The following is a 15,399-nucleotide window of genomic DNA, read 5'->3' as shown; positions in this document are numbered from 1 at the left end:
TATTTTCCCAGTTAAAAAAATAAATAAATAAAATAAAATAAATTAATAAAAAAATAATAATAAAATACTATAGAGAAAACTGATAGGAAAACGTACAATATACTATAGTTAAGTGAAAGAAAGTGAAAGTGAAAGTGAAGTCTCCTGTCTGACTCTTTGCTACCCCGTGGATTGTAGCCCACCAAGCTCATCTGTCCATGGGATTCTCCAGGCAAGAATACTGGAGTGGGTTGCCATGCCCTCCTCCAGGGAATATTGGAGTGGGTTGCCATGCCCTCCTCCAGGGAATATTCCTGGTCCAGGGATTGAACCCAGGTCTCCTGCATCGCAGGCAGACGCTTTACCCTCTGAGCCACCAGGGAAGCCCTGGTTTAAGCCTAGTTTAAGTAACAACAACAACAAAAATAGATATACGGTTAAATACTGAAGGACAATATTATATGTTCTAAAAGAGAAGGAAGAGAAAATATGCTTTCTCAAAATAGGAGCCCTTCTAAGGGATTTGCTCATGAAGGACAGACATGTGCTATACTGTCTTCTAGATAGAGGATTTTAGTTTTTTTTTTTTTACATTACAAATGATTATAATGTATATATAACATAAAATTTACCATATAACCATTTTTAGTCACATAATCCAGTGGCATTAATCACATTCACAGTGTTGTGTAGCCACATTGTCTGGGTAACTTTTGGTAATTATGTTTTTTCCTCTTCAGTGTGTTATTTCACAGAGTCTTTTTGATAAGTTATTTTCTGTGAGTTTTTCTTGATTGGCATAAATTTATTTACAATATCTTATATGTTTAATATCTGTAGCACCTCTAACTGTGTTCTTTTGGCTTTCTAGTTTTCTTTTAGCCTTCTTTTTTATAAATAATCTTGCATAACTTTTTCCTGTTTTCAAAGAATTAACTTTCTGCTTGATTGATGCTCTCTTTTTTCCCCCATTCATCCTATCATTCTTTCCTTCAACTTTTCCTTAACTTTGAGGTTTTTCCTCTAAATTCTTAAATTGAAAAGAGATTATTAGCATCATTATTTTTCTAATATAAATATATAAAGCTGACTTTTTCCCTAAGATCCACTTAGCTGCAACCTGCAAGTTTTGGTACTCAACACCATCAATAGCCATAGTATTATGTATTTTCTAATTCCTAATTTAATTCATTAACTGTATCTTTTACCCATGATTTATTCATGAGTATAATGTTCTCTAAATTTCAATTTTTTTAAAATTTTATTTTATTTAACTTTACAATATTGTATTGGTTTTGCCATATATCAAAATGAATCTGCCACAGGTATACATGTGTTCCCCATCCTGAAGCCTCCTCCGAAACTGGAGCCTCTTATACAGGGTGAAGTAAGCCAGAAAGAAAAACACCAATACAGTATACTAATGCATATATATGGAATTTAGAAAGATGGTAACAATAAATTTCAGATTTGAATGGATGTTTTTTATTAGATTTAGCCATGTGGAACTGCTAACATTCAGTCTTTTTTATAAGTGATAAAGTGGCAGTTTCATATGTTTCAACATATAGTTTTCTTTTGTTATTAACATATAACTTAATTTCATTTGGTCAGACATTAGATTGTGAATTTTAAACCATAGGTAACCACATTCACACAAAAGGTTCTTGTTTCTACCATTTTGTGTTTTATTGGGGGGGATTTAAACTGTTATAAATACATGTGTAACCAGTAATTTTCAATAAAAATCCTCCCCAATACTGGAATATTTTCTGATACGTGTTGCAGGCTGGTTCTCTGGGATGCAGACTTGGATGGAGTTTAGTGCTGGGATGTGTATCAGGGGTGCCCTTGGGGTCAACACTGTGGAATCAGGAGAGAATAAACAGGGTAAGGCAGAGGGAAGGATCAAGCTGGATCACTGGCCAGATGACCTGAGCTGACCCCATGGGGGTCTGGAATGAAGATGGCCCCTCAGGGTTGTCCTGACACATCCAATGACCAGGCCTTTATACCTCCACCCGGATGGATCTTTGCACGTAGGCTGCCCCCAGAGGGGCTGGTGGTTTAAGGTTGCCCACTGGCAGCACTTCCAGCTGCTGGACAATGAGTCCCTGAAGGGAAGTCAGGACAGCACATCTCCATGTCCCCCCTGGGCACGTATCATAGCTCCAGAGGTAGGTGATGAGGGTGTACTGTGGGGGAGACCCTTGATGACTGATGTTTAAGTCAAAATGATGACTCAGGGAGTCTCCTGAATACCCTCTGGTCTAAAAAATAGAGGAGAAGGTCCATGTAGGGGAGATAACCTCATTCTCCAGGGTCAGCCCAGTTATCACCTCTTCTAGGAAGTCACATTAACATCAGTCACCATCCTAGGTAACTTGGATTTGTGTGTTACGCTGAGCACTGCTCGTGTTAAACGAACCATACTAGGTTAGTGTCCTGTGTCACCATCTTGAGAGACCTTATTTTTCAACAAGAGGCCTGTTTCTGTTGTGCATGTAGCCTGCCCTGAGTGTGAGTGTTCACACGTGGTCTTTTTCTCACTTAGTGAACTGTGAACTGTGCCCTGTTCACTGATTATGGCTTCCAGCAGAGTGTCTGTGCACAGAGGGTGCTCAGTAAATCTTTGTGGAATGAACCAAATGATGACTGATAGCAAGCTTTCCTTCTCAACTTTATAACTTTGAGATATTAAGAGGTAGCCTGGGATAACAGAAAGCCCTGGTTTTGGAGTCAGTCACACTGATCTGTCCTTTACTACTCACTAGCAGTGTGGGTGTGGGAAAGCAGTAACCAGCCAAGGTGCCAGGACATTAGAATGGCACCATCCTTGACAAAATAGGCTCTGGACAGCCTACAGCCACGCAGTCTTAGTTACATGCTCGGGTAAGCACCTCAACCTCTGAATCTCAGCTTCTTTGTCTGGAAAATGAATAGTTCCTGCTCTTGAACCATTGCTTCTGTTGGGATGATGGATGGACCAAGAGCATCCAAAGACACAGGATGGAATCATTGACCTTGGAGATTCTTATCACCAGGAGAGAACAGGATGGGTGTTGATGAAGGAGGTTTGTGGAATGTAGAAGGTGTACCTGAGGAGGTCCTCATCTGATGGCCTAAACCAAACTGTTGGAAACACATGTATACCTGTGGCGGATTCATGTTGATATATGGCAAAACCAATACAATATTGTAAAGTTAAAAAATAAAATAGAATTTAAAAAAAAAGAAAAAAATGACACAAACACAAGGGGAGGAGCACAAACTGGAGTCAGGGACAAATACTGGCTCCTCTGGGCACTGACTGGGTTTGGATTCAAGTTCTGCTACCTGGTGAGTGTGGGCTGTTAAGGTTGGGAAGCCCACTGTGCTTCAGGGTCTTTGTTGGAAAGGTGAGGTGGGGATAGCCTTCTTGATTCTCAGAAGGCTGCTGCAAAGATTAACTATGACAGTGATACTCACAGTGAGGACTGTGCACTACTACCAGTCCATGACCTGTTTGTGGCCTGGTTAGAAGTAAATACAGGAATTTCAAGAAAGCTAGAAACTCAAAACCCTCTGTATTGTTGTGACATCCACCCTCAGGACGGGTGGGATCCTGAACACCCCGGGGACCAGTGTGAGTGTTGCACTATGGGGGTAGGGGAGGGGCACGTGGCTGAACTGCACACTAGCCATGCACAGTGGATCATTGATTAGGTTGCAATGGGCCAAAAATATAAAATTAGATAAAACTGATATTTAATCTCAGACAGGTAAGAAACAATGCGGGATATGTTCAACGCTTTTGAACAATGCTGTATATGTGATTAGCTGTCAATCAGTACTATCCTCTCTAGCACTATCCTCTATTAATTGTTACCATCATATTTAACTTAAAATTAGAGCACACAGGCTTTCAAAAGGCCCTACTATACATTATCAATATTTTCAGTTCAGTTCAGTTCAGTCACTCAGTCGTGTCCAATTCTTTCTGACCCCATGATCTGCAGCATGCCAGGCCTCCCAGTCCACACCAACTCCCAGAGTTTACTCAAACCCATGTCCATTGAGTGGGTGATGCCATCCAACCATCTCATCCTCTGTCGTCCCCTTATCCTCCTGCCCTCAATCTTTCCCAGAATCAGGGTCTTTTCAAATGAGTCATCTCTTCGCATCAGGTGGCCAAAGTATTGGAGTTTCAGCATCAACATCAGTCCTTCCAATGAACACCTGGGACTGATCTCCTTTAGGATGGACTGGTTGGATCTTGTGGCAGTCCAAGGGACTCTTAAGAGTCTTCTCCAACACCACAGTTTAAAAGCATCAATTCTTTGGTGCTCAGCTTTCTTTACAGTCCAACTATCACATCCATAGGTCTTCCCTGGTGGCTCAGAGGTTAAAGCATCTGCCTGCAATGCGGGAGACCAGAGTTCGATCCCTGGGTCAGGAAGATCTCCTGGAGAAGGAAATGGCAACCCACTCCAGTATTCTTGCCTAGAGAAACCCATGGACGAGGAGCCTGGTGGTCTACAGTCCATGGATTCGCAAAGAGTCGGACACGACTGAGCAATTTCACTTTCATCATCCATACATGCACATCATCCATACATACACATCATTCATCCATACATGACTACTGGAAAAACCATATCTTTGACTAGATGCACCGTTGTTGACAAAGTAATGTCTCTGCTTTTTAATATGCTGTCTAGGTTGGTCATAACTTTTCTTCCAAGGAGTAAGCATCTTTTAATTTCATGGCTGCAATCACCATCTACAGTAACTTTGGAGCCCCCAAAATAAAGTCAGCCACTGTTTCCACTATTTGCACATCTATTTGCCATGAAGTGATGGGACCGGATTCAATGATCTTAGTTTGCTAAATGTTGAGCTTTAAGCCAACTTTTTCACCCTCCTCTTTCACTTTCATCAAGAGGCTCTTTAGCTTTTCTTCACTTTCTGCCATAAGGGTGGTGTCATCTGCATATCTGAGGTTATTGATATTACTCCCGGCAATCTTGATTCCAGCTTGTGCTTCCTCCAGCCCAGCATTTCTCATGATGTACTCTGTATATAAGTTAAATAAGCAGGGTGACAATATACAGCCTTGACGTACTCCTTTTCCTTTTTGGAACCAGTCTGTTGTTCCATGTCCAATTCTAACTGTTGCTTCCTGACCTGCATACGGGTTTCTCAAGAGGCAGGTCAGGTGGTCTGGTATTCCCGTCTCTTACAGAATTTTCCACAGTTTTTTGTGATCCACACAGTCAAAGGCTTTGGCATAGTCAATAAAGCAGAAATAGATGTTTTTCTGGAACTCTTTTGCTTTTTCCATGATCCAGCGGATGTTGGCAATTTGATCTCTGGTTCCTCTGCCTTTTCTAAAACCAGCTTGAACTTCAGGAAGTTCACGGTTCACATATTGCTGAAGCCTGGCTTGGAGAATTTTGAGCATTACTTTACTAGTGTGTGAGATGAGTGCAATTGTGTGGTAGTTTGAACATTCTTTGGCATTGCCTTTCTTTGGGATTGGAATGAAAACTGACCTTTTCCAGTCCTGTGGCCACTGCTGAGTTTTCCAAATTTGCTGACATGTTGAATGCAGCACTTTTACAGCGTCATCTTTAGGATTTGAAATAGCTCAGGTGGATTTCCATCATCTACACTAGATTTGCTCGTAATGATGTTTCCTAAGGCCCACTTGACTTCACATTCCAGGATGTCTGGCTCTAGGTGAGTGTGAGTGATCACACCATCATGATTATCTGGGTCGTAAAGATCTTTTTTGTACAGTTCTTCTGTGTATTCTTGCCACCTCTTTTTAATATCTTCTGTTTTTGTTAGGTCCATACCATTTCTGTCCTTTATTGAGCCCATCTTTGCATGAAAGATACTCTTGGTATCTCTAATTTTATTGAAGAGGTCTCCAGTTTTTCCCAGTCTATTGTTTTCCTCTATTTCTTTGCGTTGATCTTATCTCTCCTTGCTTTTCTTTGGAATTCTGAATTCAAATGGGTATAACTTTCCTTTTCTCCTTTGCTTTTAACTTCACTTCTTTTCACAGCTATTTGTAAGGCCTCCTCAGGCAGCCATTTTGCTTTTTTGCATTTCTTTTTCTTGGGGATGATCTTGATTCCTGTCTCCTGTACAATGTCATGAGCCTCCATCCATAGTTTATCAGGCACTCTGTCTATCAGATCTAGTCCCTTAAATCTATTTCTCACTTCCACTCTATAGTCATAAGGGATTTGATTTAGGTCATACCTGAATGATCTAGTGGTTTCCCCCACTTTCTTCAATTTAAGTCTGAATTTGGCAATAAGGAGTTCATGATCTGAACCACAGTCAGCTCCCAGTCTTGATTTTGCTGACTGTATAGAGCTTCTCCATCTTTGGCTGCAAAGAATATAATCAGTCTGTTTTCTGTGTTGACCATCTGGTGATGCCCATGTGTAGAGTCTTCTCTTGTGTTGTTGGAAGAGGGTGTTTGCTATGACCAGTGCATTCTCTTGGCAAAACTCTATTAGCCTTTGCCCTGCTTCATTCTATACTCCAAGGCCAAATCTGCCTGTTACTCCAGGTGTTTCTTGACTTCCTACTTTTGCATTCCAGTCCCCTGTAATGAAGAGGACATCTTTTTTGGGTGTTAGTTCTAAAAGGTCTTGTAGGTCTTCATAAAACCGATCAACTTCAGCTTCTTCAGTGTTACTAGTTGGGGCATAGACCTGGATTACTGTGATATTGAATGGTTTGCCTTGGAAATGAACAGAGATCATTCTATTGTTTTTGCGATTGCATCCACATACTGCATTTCAGACTGTTTTGTTGACTATGGGGGCTACTCCATTTCTTTTAAGGGGTTCCTGCCCACAGTAGTAGATATAATGGTCATCTGAGTTAAATCCACCCACTGCAGTCCATCTTAGTTCGCTGATTCCTCAAATATTGATATTCACTCTTGCCATCTCCTGTTTGACCACTTCCAATTTGCCTTGATTCATGGACCTAACATTCCAGGTTCATATGCAATATTACTTTTTACAGCATCAGACCTTGCTTCTATCACCAGTCCCATCCACAACTGGGTGTTTTTTTTCCCCCCTTTGGCTTTAACTCCATACCTTCATTCTTTCTGGAGTTATTTCTCCACTAATTTCCAGTAGCACATTGGTCACCTACCGACCTGGGGAGTTCATCTTTCAGTGTCCTATCTTTTTCCCTTTTCATACTGTTCTGGAGTTCTCAAGGCAAGAATACTGAAGTTGTTTGCCATTCCCTTCTCCAGTGGACCACATTCTGTCAGACCTCTCCACCATTACCCATCTTTTGGGTGGCCCCACAAGGCATGGCTTCATTTCATTGAGTTAGACAAGACTGTGGTCCACGTGATCAGATTTTTAATAGCATTAAAAAGTGAGAAATAAGTAAACTTCTGTTTAAATATAAAGGGTTTGTTTCAAATCTAAATACTGTGCATGTATTTTTACCAATTCTATTCTTGAATCAACAGCACGGTGCTAAGGTTGAAGAAGGTCCCCGGAAGCAGAACAGACCACTTTTAAACCTTCAGAGATTTTTATAATACAAGATTTTAAGTGTAAACTAATAATTTTCCTTTAAAAGCAGAAAGAATATGAATTAACTGTTTTTGTTTTTTAAACCTCATGTTCTAATAAAAGTGTTTCTTTTTTCCCCAAAAAACTAAAACAGCAATGTGTGTTGAAAACAGGCAGAAATATATATTTATTTGAATTTAGACCTAAAAAATAACACTACTAGTAGGAATAGCATGCCCCAGCCCTGTGAGACCTACATCTGTACTCCAGGTCCATCTGACTTGCTGCTGCTGCTAAGTCGCTTCAGTCGTGTCCGACTCTGTGCGACCCCAGAGATGGCAGCCCACCAGGGTCCCCCATCCCTGGGATTCTCCAGGCAAGAACACTGGAGTGGGTTGCCATTTCCTTCTCCAATGCATGAAAGGGAAAAGTGAAAGTGAAGTCGCTCAGTTGTGTCTGACTCTTAGAAACCCCATGGACTGCCGCCCACCAAGCTCCTTCATCCATAGGATTTTCCAGGCAGGAGTACTGGAGTGGGGTGCCATGGCCTTCTTCGCATCTGACTTGCCTTAGGAGTCAAACTGGGATTGTGTGATTTTTTTTTTTTTTTAAGAAGAACCAAGGTTAAGACTTAGACACAATAGGAATGTCCTACAAGAAGTTCACATTGGATGCTTCTGACTAAATTCACTCTTTTACTCAGCAACCATGCTCACACGTATCCATCCCAATAGGTGGGAGCCTTGGGTATTCCAAAACACTGATCCAAAAGCTTATCATATTTAATTCTGGAGGACATTACATGAAAAACGTTTTTAAAATTAAATTTTGCAGACTACCCAGACAAAAAATGAGTCTCTGAGGTGGAGTTTTTATGACATTAGAAATGCCATAAGTAAATAATGATAAACAGAGGACTGATAGCTTTTAAACCCTACATTTTAGAACACTAAATTTTTAAAAATCCATGAGTTTATACTGACTTCTATAAGACATAAAATAGATATTAGGAAGGGAAAGCCCTTTTTTGCAGTAGAAGGTCAATTAACAAATGTAGACAGATTGACAGAAAAGTAGCAACCATTCTTGTCATAAATAATTCAGACAAAATTCATCATTGTCGGAATGTACAGTGAAATGTCGGGGGTTGGAGGAGACAGCATTTTCATGGACTCCAAGTATCTTCTCAGATTAATTCTTTAGGAAAGAATTATATTTTCAAAGTAGAAATATCTGGCAAACACCTGGCTAAGCAAGTAACCAGAGTAAATATTATTAATAGTGAACCTACTGATACCCTTGGCTTTTTTTCTTGTTTCTTTAAAAATTAAGTATCATTGATTTACAATGTTGTGTTAATTTCTGTTGTACAGCAGTGATTCAGTTGTACATATACATACATTTTTTTTTTCCATATAAGTTAAATAAGCAGGGTGACAATATGCAGGTCATACTCCATTCCCAATTTTGACCCAGGCGGTTGTTCCATGTTCAGTTCTAGCTGTTGCTTCTCCACCCACGTACAGGTTTCTCAGGAGACAGGTAAGGTGGTCTGGGATTCCTGTCTCTCTAAGTTTTCCAGTTTGTTGTGATCTGCAGAGTCAAAGGCTTTAGCGTAATCAATGAAGTAGAAGTAGATGCTTTTCTGAGCAGAAACCATAAGGCCCTCAAAGCCTGGGAATGTACTTCCTGGTCCTTTACAGGAAAACTCTGCCCACCCTGCCCCAGAGCCCTGCTGTTCTAAATGTGGCCTGTGGACCAGCAGCATCGGCTGGCCTGGGGGGCCGTTAGAACACGGAATCTTGTCTCTACCCCAGACCCACTGACTCAGAATCTCCAGATCTCAGGTGAGTCCTGGTCACAGTACAGTTAGAGAAGCACTGGTTTAGAGGCCCTGCTCTGGTCATCCTGTGGTTGCACTCCACCCCCCCCACCCCACCCCTGCCACCAGGTGCAGGCAGTCAGAGAGGACAAGGGGGTGTGGCCACCTGGAGCCCCACCCTTCCAGGCCGTGCTCTGAGCACCTGGACCCTAGCATCCCTGCTCCCAGCGCCACTGCAAGCCTCCTTCCCAGTGCACATGTCCCAGCCCAACAGGTGGTCAAGATACAGCTGTTTATGGGTGGGAAGAGGGTGGCCTAAGCTTGAACTTGAAGGCTGGGGGCGCTCTTGCTTGAGCAGCAGATTCCTCAGGGCCCAAAGAGGGTCAGAGCCAGAGGTGGGAAGAGCAGGGGGAGGGCTGGGGGCTGGGGTCGGCTTCTCCCTCTGCTGTCCTGCCTTCTGGCTTGGAGCTCAGTGTCCAAAATCCCAGTCTGCCAGGTTTTAATAGTTATGTAGGTGTACTTGACAGTTTTGTTTGATTGATTTATAACTTTTAAATATTTAAACATATAGTATGGACTTCATCTGCACTCTTGACCCAGGGCTCACAGATGTGAGTGACAGGTCTGTTAAATATTTCTTAGCATGTGTTCAGAGGACCCCCTGGATCAAAACCGACTGGGTTGTTGGTTAAAAATTCAAATTCCCAAGCCCCACTTGTGTAACCCCCTGGATCAGGTTACTGGGGAGGTTACTGGGGAGCCCAGTAACCTGCATTCTAATCCCTCCCCTGGTGACTGAGCCACAGCAGAGCTACAGGAGCACTTGTAATGGGGGAGGGAGATGTAGAGGGGAGCTGCCACAAGTTATGGAGGTCCCAGGTCAGAGAAAGGCGCTGACCACCAGCTCACACCTTCCTGCTTCTCTCATGATTCTCCTCACAACCTGGCCTGACTCCAACCACAGGAGTTGGCTGCAGGGAGAAGCTGCTAGAACAGAGCAAGGGTGTCCTCCTGCCGGCCGTGGGGCTTTTGGGTGGGTGGGTGGGGTTGCCCTGCAGAAGGAGTGATCCAAATCAGGGGAAATAGGAGCAAAGGGGCTGTGGGAGCCTGGAGGGATCACCCGGACCCACCCGGGGAGTCGGGCTGAAGGGCTGGGCAGATCTTTGGACAGGAGAGAACTCTGGGTCCTGCCAGGACACGGGAGGAGCGGGGACAGACTGTGTGGTCCCACCTGCCTGGACTCAGAGGCTGCATCTATCAGTTACGAGTCATATGACCTTGAGCAATTTCCTTAAGCTTGTTTCCTTGTCTGTGAGATGGGGATCCTAACATCCTCTAGGCTTGTGTTACAGGTAAACATGGTCATTAAGTAAAAACACACACCTTTGCTATATAGGAGGGTGAATATACAGCAGGGTGGTTGCTGTTTACTGTGAAGCTTGTTACTTTACACCTCTGCACTTCCTGATGCTTGATATCATAGGCACTTGTCACTGGCTGATAAGACCAATTTCCTTAGACCACAGGCACAGGAAGGCTCCAGTCATAGGCATGTGCCAGACCTGTGCTTGGCCAGTGACCTAGAGCTCCCTGAGCTTCCCTGTGCAGGAGCAACTCCTGAAGTTACTGCCAAGCTGCTCCTTGTGTATGGTTCCCAGGATTTCCTTCCCGGCAAACCACATCTTGGGAATCCTGCTCATAGGTTTGAGATGAACCAAGGCTGGGCTTGTATGAAACCTCCAGGGGCAACGGTACCATACTGAAAATCACCACCAGGGGGCAGCAGAATCCACGAGTCCAGGTGAGGAGAGTGGAAAGGCCAGGGAATGAAGGGCCAGGAAGGCCTCACAGCAGGCAGGAGCGGTGGGACCTCTAGCATTGCCTCACCCTCACTCACCCCACCTTCCACACACAGAAACACACACTCCTGCTCCTGCAGAATCACCTGATCCCTGTATATTCAGTTATCTCCTCCAGGTACAGGCCTTTATATCCTCATTATGGCAAAGGCTGGTGGTTTGTAAACTTGGCTGCAAATTCGAATCACCAGGAGAACTCTATAAAATTCCAGTGCTGAGGCCTCATCTCAGCTAAATTAGAATCTCGGGGAGGGGAGGCAGGAGTCAACACTTTATTAATAAAGCCCCACAGGTGATTCCACCCTGCAGCCAACTGAGAACCACTGCTGGAGGCAAAAGATCTCATTTCTTCCCAAATGGCAAATGCTTTCATTCACATTTCTGACAAAACGGTGTCCATTGGAGAAAGGAATGGCAAACCACTTCAGTATTCTTGCCTAGAGAACCCCATGAGCAGTATGAAAAGGCAGAAAGATAGGACACAGAAAGATGAATTCCCCAGGTTTGTAGGTGCCCAATATGCTACTGGAGAAGAGTTGAGAAATAACTCCAGAAAGAATGAAGAGACTGAGCCAAAGAGAAAACAATGCCCAGTTGTGCATGTGACTGGTGATGGAAGTAAACTCTGATGTTTTAAAGAACAATATTGCATAGGAACCTGGAATGTTAGGTCCGTGAATCAAAGTAAATGGGAAGTGATCAAACAGGAGATGGCAAGAGTGAACATCAACACTTTGGGATACCAGTGAACTAAAATAGACCGGAATGGGTGAATTTAATTCAGATAACCCTTACTTCTACTACTGTGGTCAAAAATCCCTTAGAAGAAATGTAGTAGCCCTCATAGTCAACAAAAGAGTCTGAAATGCAGGTACTTGGGCACAATCTCAAAAACAACAGGATGATCTCATTCATTTCCAAGGAAAACCATTCAATATCACAGTAATCCAAGTCTATGCCCCAACCACTAAAGCTGAAGTTAAATGGTTCTATGAAGACCTAGAAGACCTTCTAGATCTAACACCAAAAAAAGATGTCCTTTTCATCATAAGGGATTGGAATGCAAAAGTAGGAAGTCAAGAGATACCTGGAGTAACAGGCAAATTTGGCCTTGGAGTACAAAAAGAAGCAGGGCAAAGGATAACAGAGTTTTGCCCAGAGAACACACTGATTATAGCAAACACCCTTTCCAAAGCAATACAAGAGACAACTCTACACATGGACATCACCAGATGGTCAATACTGAAATCAGATTGATTATATTCTTTTCAGCCAAAGATAAGAAGCTCTTTACAGTGAGTAAAAACAAGACCAGGAGCTGACTGTGGTTCAGATTATGGACTCCTTATTGCAAAATTCAGACTTAAATTCATAAAAGTAGGGAAAACCACTATACCATTCAGGTATGACCTAAATCAAATCCCAATGACCTAATTCAAATACAGTAGAAGTAACAAACAGATTCACGTGATTAGATCTGATAAATAGAGTGCCTGAAGAGCTATGGATGGAAGTTCGTAACATTGTACAGAAGGCCATGATCAAAGTCACCCCCAAGAAGAAGAAATGCAAACAGACAAAATGGCTGTCTGAGGAGGCCTTACAAATAATTGTGAAAGAAGAGGAGCTAAAGGCAAAGGAGAAAAGGAAAGATATACCCATCTGAATGCAGAGTTCCAAAGAAGAGCAAGGAGAAAAAAGAAAGCCTTCCTCAGTGATCAATGCAAAGAAATAGAGGAAAACAATACAATGGGAAAGACTAGAGATCTCTTCAAGAACACTAGAGATACCAAGGGAATATTTCAAGCAAAGAGGGACACAATAAAGGACAGAAGAGTTATGGACTTAACAGAAGCAAAAGATATTAAGAAAAGGGGGCAAGAATACACAGAACTATGCAAAAAAGATCTTAATGACCTAGATAACCACAGTGGTGTGATCACTCAGTTAGAGTCACACAACCTGGAATGTGATGTCAAGTGGACCTTAGGAAGCATCACTATGAACAAAACTAGTGAAGGTGATAGAATTCTAGTTGCTCTATTTCAAATCCTAAGGATGATGCTGTGAAAGTGCTGCATTCAAATGCCAGCAAATTTGGAAAGCTCAGCAGTGGCCACAGGACTGGAAAAGGTCAGTTTTGTTTTTGTTTTTGTTTTTGTTTTTAATTTTATTTTATTTTTAAACTTTACATAATTGTATTAGTTTTGCCAAATATCAAAATGAATCCACCACAGGTATACATGTGTTCCCCATCTGAACCCTCCTCCCTCCTCCCTCCCCATACCATCCCTCTGGGTCATCCCAGTGCGCTAGCCCCAAGCATCCAGTATCGTGCATCGAACCTGGACTGGCAACTCGTTTCATAAGGTCAGTTTTCATTCCAATCCCTAAGAAAGGCAACGCCAAAGAATACTCAAACTACCACACAATTTGCACTCATCTCACACACTAGTAAAGTAATGCTCAAAATTCTCCAAGAGAGGTTTCATCAGTACATAAACTGAGAACTTCCAGATGATCAAGCTGGCTTTAAAAAAGGCAGAGGAATGAGATATCAAATTGCTAACATCCATTGGATCATAGAAAAAGGAGGAGAGATCCAGAAAAAAAAACATCTACTTTGGGTTTATTGACTATGCCAAAGCATTTGGCTGTGTGAATCACAACAAACTGCACAGAATTCTTCAAGAGATGGGAATACCAGACCACCTGACCTGCCTCTTGAGAAACCTGTATCAGAAGCAACAGTTAGAACTGGACATGGAACCACAGATTTGTACCAAATTGGGAAAGGAGTACATCAAGGTTGTATATTGTCACCCTGCTATTTTATATGTGGAGTACTTCATGCTAAATCCCAGGCTGGAAGAAGCACAAACTAGAATTAAGATTGTCAGGAGAAATATTAGTAACCTCAGATATGCGGGTGGTACCACGCTTATTGCAGAAAGTGAAGAACCAAAGAGCCTTTTGATGAAAGTGAAAGGAGAGTGAAAAAACTGGCTTGAAAATCAGCATTCAAAAAAATTAAGATTGTGTCTTCTGGTCCCATCATTTTATGGCAAATAGATGGGAAAACAATGGAAACAGTGGCAGACTTTATTTTGGGGGGCTCCAAAATCACTGCAGATGGTGACTGCAGCCATGAAATTAAAAGACACTTGTTCCTTGGAAGAAAAGTTATGCCCTGCCTAGATAGTATATTAAAAATCAGAGACATTACTTTACCAACAAAGGTCCGTCTAGTCAAAGCTATGGTTTTTCCAGTAGTCATGTGTGGATGTGAGAGTTGAACTATAAAGAAAGCTGAGCGCTGAAGGATTGATGCTTTTGAACTGTGGTGTTAGAGAAGACTCTTGAGAGTCCCTTGGACTGCAAGGAGGTCCACCCAGTCCATCCTAAAGGAAATCAGTCCAGAATATTCATTGGAAGGACTGATGTGGAAGATGAAACTCCAATACTTTGGCCACCTGATGTGAAGCACCAACTCATTGAAAAGACCCTGATGCTGGGAAAGATTAAACTCAGGAGAAGGGGTCAACAGAGGATGAGATGGCTGGATGGCATCACCGACCCTATGGATATGAGTTTGAGTAAGCTCTGGGAGTTGGGGATGGACTTGGAGGCCTGGTGTGCTGCAGTTCATGGGGTCGCAAAGAGTCGGACATGACTGAGTGACTAAACTGAAAGGAGTTGATTATGTGAGGGGTTTTATTTATTTATTGTAGTCTTTAATTTTATCTATGTCTTAGGTATATTCATTGTGGTTAATATTTGGTGTTTCAAAAAACATAATTACATGACCCCCTTATTAGGAGGACTGAGTGTTATTACTTTTTCCTCCAGGTCTAGTCCCAGGCCTGCCCTAGTAGGTGCTGAGGAAGGTTGGATTTTAATTACTCAGTGAAAAACCCTAATGGGACATGTAAGGAGTTGGGGAAGGACTCCTTTAGGACAGAACAAAGGTCCGTCTAGTCAAAGCTATGGTTTTTCCAGTAGTCACGTGTGGATGTGAGAGTTGAACTATAAAGAAAGCTGAGCACTGAAGGATTGATGCTTTTGAACTGTGGTGTTAGAGAAGACTCTTGAGAGCCCCTTGGACTGCAAGGAGGTCCACCCAGTCCATGTGTACACAGGAGGAAGTGGGAGTGACTCTAGTCTGTCCAGAGGGACAGGCCTCCACCAGCTGAGT

This window comes from Bubalus kerabau, chromosome 12, assembly GCF_029407905.1.
Source record: "Bubalus kerabau isolate K-KA32 ecotype Philippines breed swamp buffalo chromosome 12, PCC_UOA_SB_1v2, whole genome shotgun sequence".
NCBI lineage: Eukaryota > Metazoa > Chordata > Mammalia > Artiodactyla > Bovidae > Bubalus > Bubalus kerabau.
The sequence above is the reverse complement of the archived record's forward strand: the minus strand, read 5'-3'. Positions refer to the sequence as shown.